The following is a 9,648-nucleotide window of genomic DNA, read 5'->3' as shown; positions in this document are numbered from 1 at the left end:
TGCAAAACTGGGGCAATGGCCTCTGCAGCAGAAGGGATGGGCTTTAGGGGAGCAGAAGTGAACTCTTTGGGGAACGGCTGATGGAAATGGTGTAGGGAGGGGAGGTTGGAAGTGTGCTGGGAGGGAACCAATGGGGGACTCCAGCACTGCTTCCTGGGCAGTGTGTCAAGAGAGCAGAGGCATCAGTGGGTGTTACCAGCTGGTAACTGATTGGATCCCCGAATGCACGGCCAAGGCTCTGTGCTCACAGAGTCCCTGTGGCCACCTCCCTCCAGGAGCGAGAGTTAGCCAACATCAGGAAGAGGTGCCCAGGACTGAGTAAGGTGATTCATCATAAAAAGGTGAGGGGAAAGTGCAGCCAGAACATGAGCAGCAGGTTCTGGAGGGGGTGTTGGGGGAGGGAGAGGAGGGGGCTGCTGGGTGGAGATGACCATCTGAGCCTCCCTCTCATCATAGCCCTTCCTTTGCCTTGCAGATTAACAACAGGTGAACCTGAGTCTCTTTGAATCGTTCCCCTGCGGTATCCAGCCCCGGACACACTACTCACAGAAATCCCAGATCCTCTGCCCCCACGGAGCCCTGTAGTCCAGTTTGCCAGTTTTACCTCAAACTACTGCTCCTGCAGAACACACAGCATTTGTGAGCACTTAGAATAAAGCCAAAGTAGGTTTATTTGGAAAGAACAGAGAGTTAACTAGAAATGAGAGAGTGCTGGAAACAGATGGTTACAATACAAACCAAAACAGGCAAATCTGGGTTTACACTTACTCTTGTTTGCAAAGAATGGGACCCTTTGTGAAGAAGCCTCTGTTACAGTGACCTTGGCCTTTTTGCCTAAGCGTGGGGTATGCAAATCTCTGTTCTGCACCTCTCTTTGGGACCTGGCCTCTACCGTCCTGAGGGATTTTTTATTCTTGAGGAAGGAAACAAGCTGCCTTTGTTCCACTTCACCTGCTCATGTCCCAGCAGCTCTCAGCCAATGACACTGGTGTGGGACAGACTAGACATGGGCAGTGAAAGGCTCTGCAGCCCATGGCCAACTCCAGAGCAAGGCACTTCCCTATCCAAGGCACTCTGGAATATTTCCCCAATATTCTTTGTACTTTTTAAAAACCAGTGCTGGTGACAGATACTGGATTAGCCCACACTGGAGCTCTGACCACCCTGCCTTTCCCATGTTGCTAAAGGGGAAAGACATCTTGGCTAGAGACAGCGTTTTCCAGCATAGCAAAGGGTTGGAAAAGGCTGAAAACTGCTGGATTATTTATTATTGAGCTGTAAGGGGATCAGCCAAGGGACAGGACTTCCTGAGTGTCTTTTTCTAAACACAGGTGGAAGTCTCCACCCTTCTAAAAACCACCTTCAGTTTACTAGCAAGCAGCCCAGCTGGGCTTGGAAAGCATGACCAACCCAGGCTCTCATTGGGCTACCCACACAGGGAGAAGATTTCTGACACTAAAGGGCTCTTTGGTCTAGCAGACGTCATAATGACATCCAATGGCTGGAAACTGAAGCTAGACAAATCCAGACAAGAAATAAGGTGCCAGGGTTTAGCAGTGAGGGTAGTTAACCACTGGATGGACAGGGTGGATTCTCTATCACACGGAGTTTTAAAGGCAACATTGGGGGTCTTTTTAAAAGAGCTCCTCTAGCTCAACCAGAGGCCATGGGCTTGATATAGACATTAGTTGGTGGAATTCTCTGGCCTTGTTATGCAGGAGGTCAGACTAGATGGTCAGAGTGGTCCCTTCTGGCCCTATAAACTTGATGATTTAGGTTTTCATACCATGCCCTTCACTGCAATGCCAGAGTGCCTCCAGAATTAGGGACTAAGACCCAGATCCACAAAAGCGTTTAGGCTCCTAAATTCCATTAATTTCAGTGGAATTAAGAAGCTTAAATACCTGTAGGATCTGGGCCGATGGTCACAGTGGAGTAGGAAACAGGTATATTGACTGGTCCCCTGCCCTGTTCACATGATGTGAGACCCGGCCCTTAGAAGGTCCGTTAGGAATCTCCATCTGGCCAGGGTGTTTCGCTGGTGTCCATCTCAGAGGCTGCTTGAGCATTAGGAGAGCCAGCGGAGGGAAGGCAAACAGCTCCACCCCAGTCTCCCCAAGGTGTCTCATCTTCGACCAGTGCCCTGGGCAGGGCTTTGTTCCCACGGGGCTACTTTCTCCCTGCAATTGGCATGATGAGGACAGTCTAAGTTTTCCTTATGCTGCAGGGAAATCTTCCTACTGGCACTGGACAAACAATCCATTTGCCCAGCTCCATTCCAGCTGCTGGCTTGGGAGGGAACTTTCTCTCTGTGATGCAGTGTTTCTAAAGCATGGAGGTTTGCTGAGATCTGAGCCTTTTTCCAGCTGGCTGTAGCCCCACCAGGTCCCACCATTTGCAGTATGCTTCATCTCAGAGCCCTTGGGAGTTGGTTGTTCTTTGTTAGGGAACCCTCTATGAGGGATCACCCCACCTTTCTGTTCCCCCTCTCAAACGTCCTGTGTTACAGCAAAGTTCCTTGGGCTGAGGAGGACTGGATGAGATTCCCTCCAAAGTGGATTGGCTGGGGAAGTGGTGGTGTAAAGTCTAGCAAGTCTCTTCCCAGGACTGAGCACACTGGCTCTCCAATAGCTTCCAGCCCCTACTTTCCCAGGGAACAAGAGAGATGGGGTGTGCTATTTGGGGCTGCGGCCTTTATTAAAACTCAGGAGGAGAGAGCTACAGTGAAGGGCTGTTAATGAGGACAGTTTACAGCAGGAAATCGCCTTGGGTGGAGCATCAGTGCTGTTTACTGACTACATGAGAAGAATGGGGCTCTCTGTCATTCCCCAGAAGCATCTCTGCATTCGAATTCCTTAGCAGGGCCAGATTATGAGTAAGTATTATTAGAAAAACACCTGGTGTCCACAACCAAGATCAGGGCCTCATTGTGCTCAGTGCTGTACAGACACAGAGTGAGAGACAGTCCCTGACCCAGGGAGTTTACAGTCCAAGTAGACAAAAAGTAGGAGGGGAAACTGAGGCACAGGACAGGCGTGATTTGCCCAAGCTCATCCAGCAGGCCAAGCCAGGAACAGAACTCCAGTCTGCTCATACCAAGGACTCAATTCACTGGACCACACTGCCTCTTGGCTGCATTAGGGTTAAATAGTCAGGATAGAGAGGGAGCCATGTGATGGTCATGGAGTTGTGGGCTCTTACAGCTGGAGATGCTGCGGCTAATCAGAATACTTCATTTGTTTCAGTTCAGTGTGCCAAGGATTTCATGGAGTTGACAGGCCAGGGCCAGAAGCTTTTGGACATTGCTGATTGAGTGATTGGAGCACAGCCAAGAACACCCTTACAAGCGGAGCTATTTCTTGCCTCACCAACAGAGGGCACCAGCCAATGTATCCTATAGGACGTCTGTTACAAATCTCCAAAACCATAATTTATGGAGACCTCCTTGTATTAAAAATATGGTTTCCACTGCTGCTACACGCTACTCCCCCTACCGCCTCTCTTCTCTGGCCGAGCCCTGTTCTCTCCCCCACACTAAATCTCTGTCTCTCGGCCTGTGTGAGCCCTGTTCTCTCCCCCACACTAATTCTCCCTCTCTCAATCTTTCAACCTGTTTTTCAGTGCTTTGCAGCAATCAAACTCAGCAATCAAACTTGCCTTTGGGGACCATGATTATGATAATCTGTATTCTGGTAGTGCCCACCATGTGCTCAGAGCTTTAAAACCTTCTGATCTGCCTGAGTGCCCTCCTACTTCACCAGGATTAGCTGGCTAATTTTGTGTTGGGGGTGATGGGATAAGTGAGTCTTGCAGGGGGATTTGAAGAAGAAACATCTTAACAAACTGCCCTTAGCAATCTGAGCAGGGAAGGCATTCCAGGTAGGAGGCCTGGAAGTGGGGGAAAAGTTGGTTTTCTGGGGCATACTTGACATGGAAGGGGTGCTGTGGTTAAAGACGAGGCTGAGTGAGGCGGAACAGAGCTGAGAAGCTCTGTGGAGAACAAGACGTCTGAACTCAATGCAGTGAGCAAAGGGCATTGGTGGAGGTGAGCACAACAATGTGCAAAACAGTGGACCAGAGAGGGGAAGAGACCTGAGTTTTGTTCCTGGCTCTGCTAATGACATGCTGTGAGTCCTAGGGTAAGTCACCTCCCCTCTCTGTGCCTCAGTTTCCCTCCCACCCTGTGTCTGCCTCATCTGACTGTAAGATCTCTGGGGAAGGGACCGTCTCTTATTATGTGTATGTACAGCGCCTAGCACAGTGGAGCTCTGAACGTGGCTGGGGGTGTGAGGCATTACCACACTGCACATAATACACGATCGTTGTGTACAGTAATGCCTAGCAGGCCAGTCTTTAGAAGCTGCTGAACAGTGATCAGTTAAAAAACTAACTGATCAATGTTCAGGGGCATCTAAAAACTGAGTTAAAGGGGCTTCTCTGTACATGGTCCCACTCTTTGAGCTGATGTTTCAGCACCTCTTGGGGTAGGCGTAAGTGCTGCATTCCGCCCTGGAGGGCTGAGACTGTCCCCTTTCAAATGCTAGAAAGCTCAACTCTCCGGCTTGTGAGAGAAGAGACCTTCAACTCCACACTTGCCCCAGACATGAACTTGCCCATCCTGCAGCGCTGGCCACTTCCTGAATCCCCACTAGCTGCCCTGAGATCTCGTTGGAAGGGGCTGAGTGGCTGTAGAAATCCCCCCAGTTCAGGGCTACTAGTCAGTGATGTAAGCGCGGGGTCTCCCATTCAGATCAATGCACCAGCACGACTTTGGCCTTGCTTTATTTTATAAACCAAGCTATTAAATGTCCTGGTATATGGACCAGCTCCAGAGCTGCTGTAAATCTGTGTAGTTCCATTGAAATCAGTGGACCTGCCCTGGCTGACACCAGCAGAGGGTCTGGCCTCGTGTCTCCAGTATAGCCAGCCAGGTTACAGTTGTGGGGGAGATGTAGGGCCAAATCTTTGGTGTAGTTGAGCAGTAGGTATTGGCAGCTGTAAGCCACATTTCCACTCCTCTGATTCTGGGACCACCAGTGGCCAAAATGACCCTGGTGTAATTCAGAGCAGCCCTAAGCAGTGTCCTGTGCTGACTCTGACATGCCCCCTATCAGGAGCCAGCAATGCCAGCTTGATGCCCTGTGAGGATCCCCCTATGTCGGGGGACTCCTCAACTGCTCCTCTGGGGCAGCTTTGTGATGGCTTTCTGAGTGCACAGCAGCTGGATAGGGGACTGAGGGTCCAGTTCCTTCAGGTGGGCATGCCCTGGCTTTAGTGCATTTCACTGCTCAGCCTCCTCACTGTGCTAGGGTAGCTTGTGGCCATGCCCGGCTCCTCCCTATCCCCACTTAACTCTCTGCGTGGGGGAAGGGCAGGCTTACATTTCTTCCAAGATGACGTTGCCACATTCAGTCCAAGCTTTAGAATGGCAACCCCTTCATGCTACCAGTCTGCAGCTGGAACAATGGACCTAGTATGGAGCCTGAATGGTGATTCACGAGTTGAGAACGGGTTGAGGCAAGGGCACGGGTCCATTAGGCAAAGCAGCAGAGGGAAGTTCTTTATAAACATCTGCCCCCAAGTGACTCCTCCAGGCAGGAATGGGTGACTGTTTCCCAGAACTGTCTGCCCCCTTAATCGACTGCGTGCACAAGCCTCTATTGATCAGAATAACATGAAGGAAGGGCCATAGAATTGGTCTGGGGGTGGGCATGCACTTGTGAGCTTATTTCCAGTGCTGTTGCTTTGGGCCCCTATAGAAACGCCAGCTGTGAAGCTGCTTTGCCACCAGCATAAAGGTTTCCCCAAAGTGGAGCAGTTCAGGTTTCATTAAAGATTCCTAGCTGAAAAGGAGCAGAGATGAGATAAACGGTATGATCGCAGCCCTGAGTTGGTCTCTGGTATGTCTAGGGCGCCCAGTCCTGTAGAGCTGCTGGAATGTCAGGGGAATAATGAATAATGTCAGGACAATGAGGTTTTGGTGAATGGAGGTGCATCTCAGTCCCTCCTCTTCTCTGCCTGTGGCACAAAGCAGTCTAGTGTCCCATGGGCTGTAATCTTTTGGGGGTTGGGGTTAGTATGTGGGTGCTGTTGGTGGCCTGTGCTGTACAGGAGGTCAAACTAGCTGATCTCTGGTGGTCCCTTCTGGCCTTCAACTCTATGACTCTATTTAATTGATGTGAGGGACATGATCTTGCTCTGGATAAGGAGGAGCTCCAGGTCATTAAGATTAGGCAACTGATGTTGGCAAAAGTTCCTCCAACATAACTTTCTAGTGTGGGCATGGCCTCGGATAAAGGCGGGACATAGACTTCATCTCTGGAAACCTTGGATTTCCCCCCGCTCCTTCCAGGTTATTAACAGGGATGGGCAAAGTCACTAAGGATTGAATTTTCCAAAGCAAGTAAGTCATTTAGGAGCCCAAATTTCATTTTCAAAAGTGAATTCAGCACCGAGGAGTTTCATGATATTCAGTGACATGCTGGGTGTGTCCACACCACAGATGAAGATGTGACTGCAATGCAGATAGGCATAGCTCTGCTAGCTTTAATCCAGCTGGCAGGAGTAATGGTGCAGGCTTCAGTGCGGGCCAGCCCAGTACAAGCCTACCAGGGACTCTGGCTATCTACCCAGGTTGCTGGCCTGCATTAGGGTCAATGACTCTGCATCTTCTTCACTGCTATCATTACCTGTGCAAGCTAGAGGTATGCTGCTATGCTTTAGGAATCTAAATCCTATTGAAACTCAGTGATATATAGGCTCTTGAGTCACTCAGTAGCTTTTGGAAAATGTAACCTTTTAGCCTCATTTCAGCCCTATTCAGGCATTGCAGGCTCCAGACTTTGACTCCATCTTGGACCTGATGGAGTTCCCTCTGCATAGGAGAAGGGGAGCAGAGCGAGAAACATTTGTCCCCATCCCAGAAACAACAGTAAGGGTCTGAGCAATCCATCACTACATGGGTTAAATTCCCTCTGAACTGGGGGCTTTGTCTGAGTAAAGACTGAGGGATATGGCCCAATCTTGGGCCTAAGCTGGCTGTCTTGGAGCGGGCCTGGCTGGCAGCGGATGGTGCAGTTGAGGCAGAGGGAAGAAATCTGCCTAGCTCCTGTCTGCATGATCCCGCAGCCTACTCTCTTTTCCCTAGACTTACACCAAAGGGGTTTTTAAAGGGCTTAGGAAGAATTCCACTTCCTTGATTGTGTTTCATTAGCAAAGAGTGAAGCCGAATGCAGGTGAAGTAGAACAAGTAGAACTCTACTGAACCTCATGTGCTGCTCTGTCCTCGTGGCTGTGTTGCTGCCGGTCTGACTCCCCAATCCTTGTTCCCCTGGTGTCCCTTCAAAAACAGTTGGTAACAACATTTCCCCATCTTGAGTAGCGCCTTCTTGTGTCAGGGGACAATGTTCCCAGAGGTCCTTGTCTTCAGCATCCCCTGTTGGTCATTTTGTCAGGCCCTCAGGCCTGTCTGTCTCTGGGTCTTCTGTGGCCCTCCAGCCATGTCACGTAACAGTTAACTCCCCTTCTGGAGTAACACAGGATCCAACTGGAATCCAAAACAAATGCCCCTCTTGGACTCTACTGATGTCCACCGCTTCTTGGCTCCTGCTCCAGGCCCCTGCAGAGCTTCTCTTTTGTCTCCACTTCTCAGGATTCCCTCTCTGCCTCCCTTCCCCAGGGACTCTGGCAGCTTCGTTTAGGGCCTACAAAAAGCAGAGGAAATGCTGTCTCAGGGGGTCCCCCCAGGACCTTGCTCTGCTCCCTGTGGATGTCTCCTGTTCCCCTTCTGGAACAGTGGCCCCAGGACTGTCCCCCTAGATGCCTGGCCCCTCGTTCCAGGGCTCTACCACCAGGAGTCAGCTCTACTCCTGTGGCTCAGCTCTCTAGCCACTGCTAGCCGCAAATTGCTGGGCTTCCCCTGCATGAGACTCCAGCCTCGTCTGCAGCCTCTCCCATGAGGCTGAATTCCCAGCTTTATTGAATGAGTCCCTCCTGATTCCCTGTGGCTGGGGTCACTAGTTATCATTATGGTAGCCGTGTTAGTATTTATCAGCAAAAATAACAACAGGACAGGCCCAACAAAGAAAATAACAGAACGCCACTAGCCATCACCTTCAGCCCCCAACTAAAACCTCTCCAACGCATCATCAAGGATCTACAACCTGTCCTGAAGGACGACCCATCACTCTCACAGATCTTGGGAGACAGGACAGTCCTTGCTTACAGACAGTCCCCCAACCTCAAATACTCACCAGCAACCACACTCCACACAACAAAAACACTAACCCAGGAACCTATCCTTGCAACAAAGCCCGTTGCCAACTGTGTCCACATATCTATTCAGGGGACACCATCATAGGGCCTAAATCACATCAGCCACACTATTAGAGGCTCGTTCACCTGTGTATCTACTAATGTGATATATGCCATCATGTGCCAGCAATGCCCCTCTGCCATGTACATTGGCCAAACTGGACAGTCTCTACGTAAAAGAATAAATGGACACAAATCAGATGTCAAGAATTACAACATTCAAAAACCAGTCGGAGAACACTCCAATCTCTTTGGTCATTCCATTAGAGCCCTAAAAGTGGCAATTCTTCAACAAAAAAGCTTCAAAAACAGACTCCAACGAGAGACTGCTGAATTGGAATTAATTTGCAAACTAGATACAATTAATTTAGGCTTGAATAAAGACTGGGAGTGGATGTGTCATTACACAAAGTAAAACTATTTCCCCTTATTTCCCCCCTACTGTTCTTGTCAACTGCTGGAAATGACCGACCTTGATTATCACTACAAAAGTTCCCCCACCCGCCCGTCTCTGACCACCTTGCTCTTGTTGGGATCTGCTTTCAGTCCCACTGGGTCTGAGCAGATGTCCAAGGGGTGTCACCTCATGCTGTCTGAGCTGCATTTTTTATGAGTTGAGTTTTATGTTCTTGTCCCTGCATTGCTATAGAAAAGCTTGTAGTTTTCTGTCATAGCCTCATTCACTTTCTGTATCATTGCTTCCTTCACCTACAACAAGGATATACTCTGCAGTTATTTTCACCTGGGGCAGTCCTTCCAACACATGGGTGAGTCTGTTCTGGAACACCTCTGGGGCTGGGCTTAGGCTTATCTGCATGCACAGCCATCTGTAGTGACCAAATGGTGTTGCAAAGGTGGTCAGCATGCTGGACTCTCGATCCAAGCTTATGTGCCAAAACCCATTCCTCTCATAACAGACTGTAAAGATTCTGGCTTTGGAGAGCTCTAGCAAGATGAGTCTTCACTTGTGAGCAGTGGATAGTGGCATCTTTTCAATACCCAGTTCAGTGGCTTTGGGCTTGTGCAGATGTGTCATTTGCCTGATGGCTTCTTTACCACCTCATGCTGCTTACCCAGGGTGTACTGGCTTCTGCAGGTGCTACGATATCTCTACTCCGCAGATCTTCAAGCTCCTTGCGTGCGGGACTATGTAGGGCTACTAGAATTTTCCTTTGTGGTAAGCACACAGGGTCCAGTTTGGGGGTCTACTTCCAGTTGTAGCTTTCTTTTGAGGCACTCATCTCCTTTGAAACCATCCCCATATGCTCTTGAAATTGTCTGTATTGTCCAGGAGACTCCATTTTTTGCTTCTTGCACCAGAGCTATAAAATTCTG

The sequence above is a fragment of the Lepidochelys kempii genome, chromosome 8, assembly GCF_965140265.1.
Source record: "Lepidochelys kempii isolate rLepKem1 chromosome 8, rLepKem1.hap2, whole genome shotgun sequence".
Taxonomy (NCBI): Eukaryota; Metazoa; Chordata; order Testudines; family Cheloniidae; genus Lepidochelys; species Lepidochelys kempii.
This window is presented reverse-complemented; position numbering follows the sequence as displayed.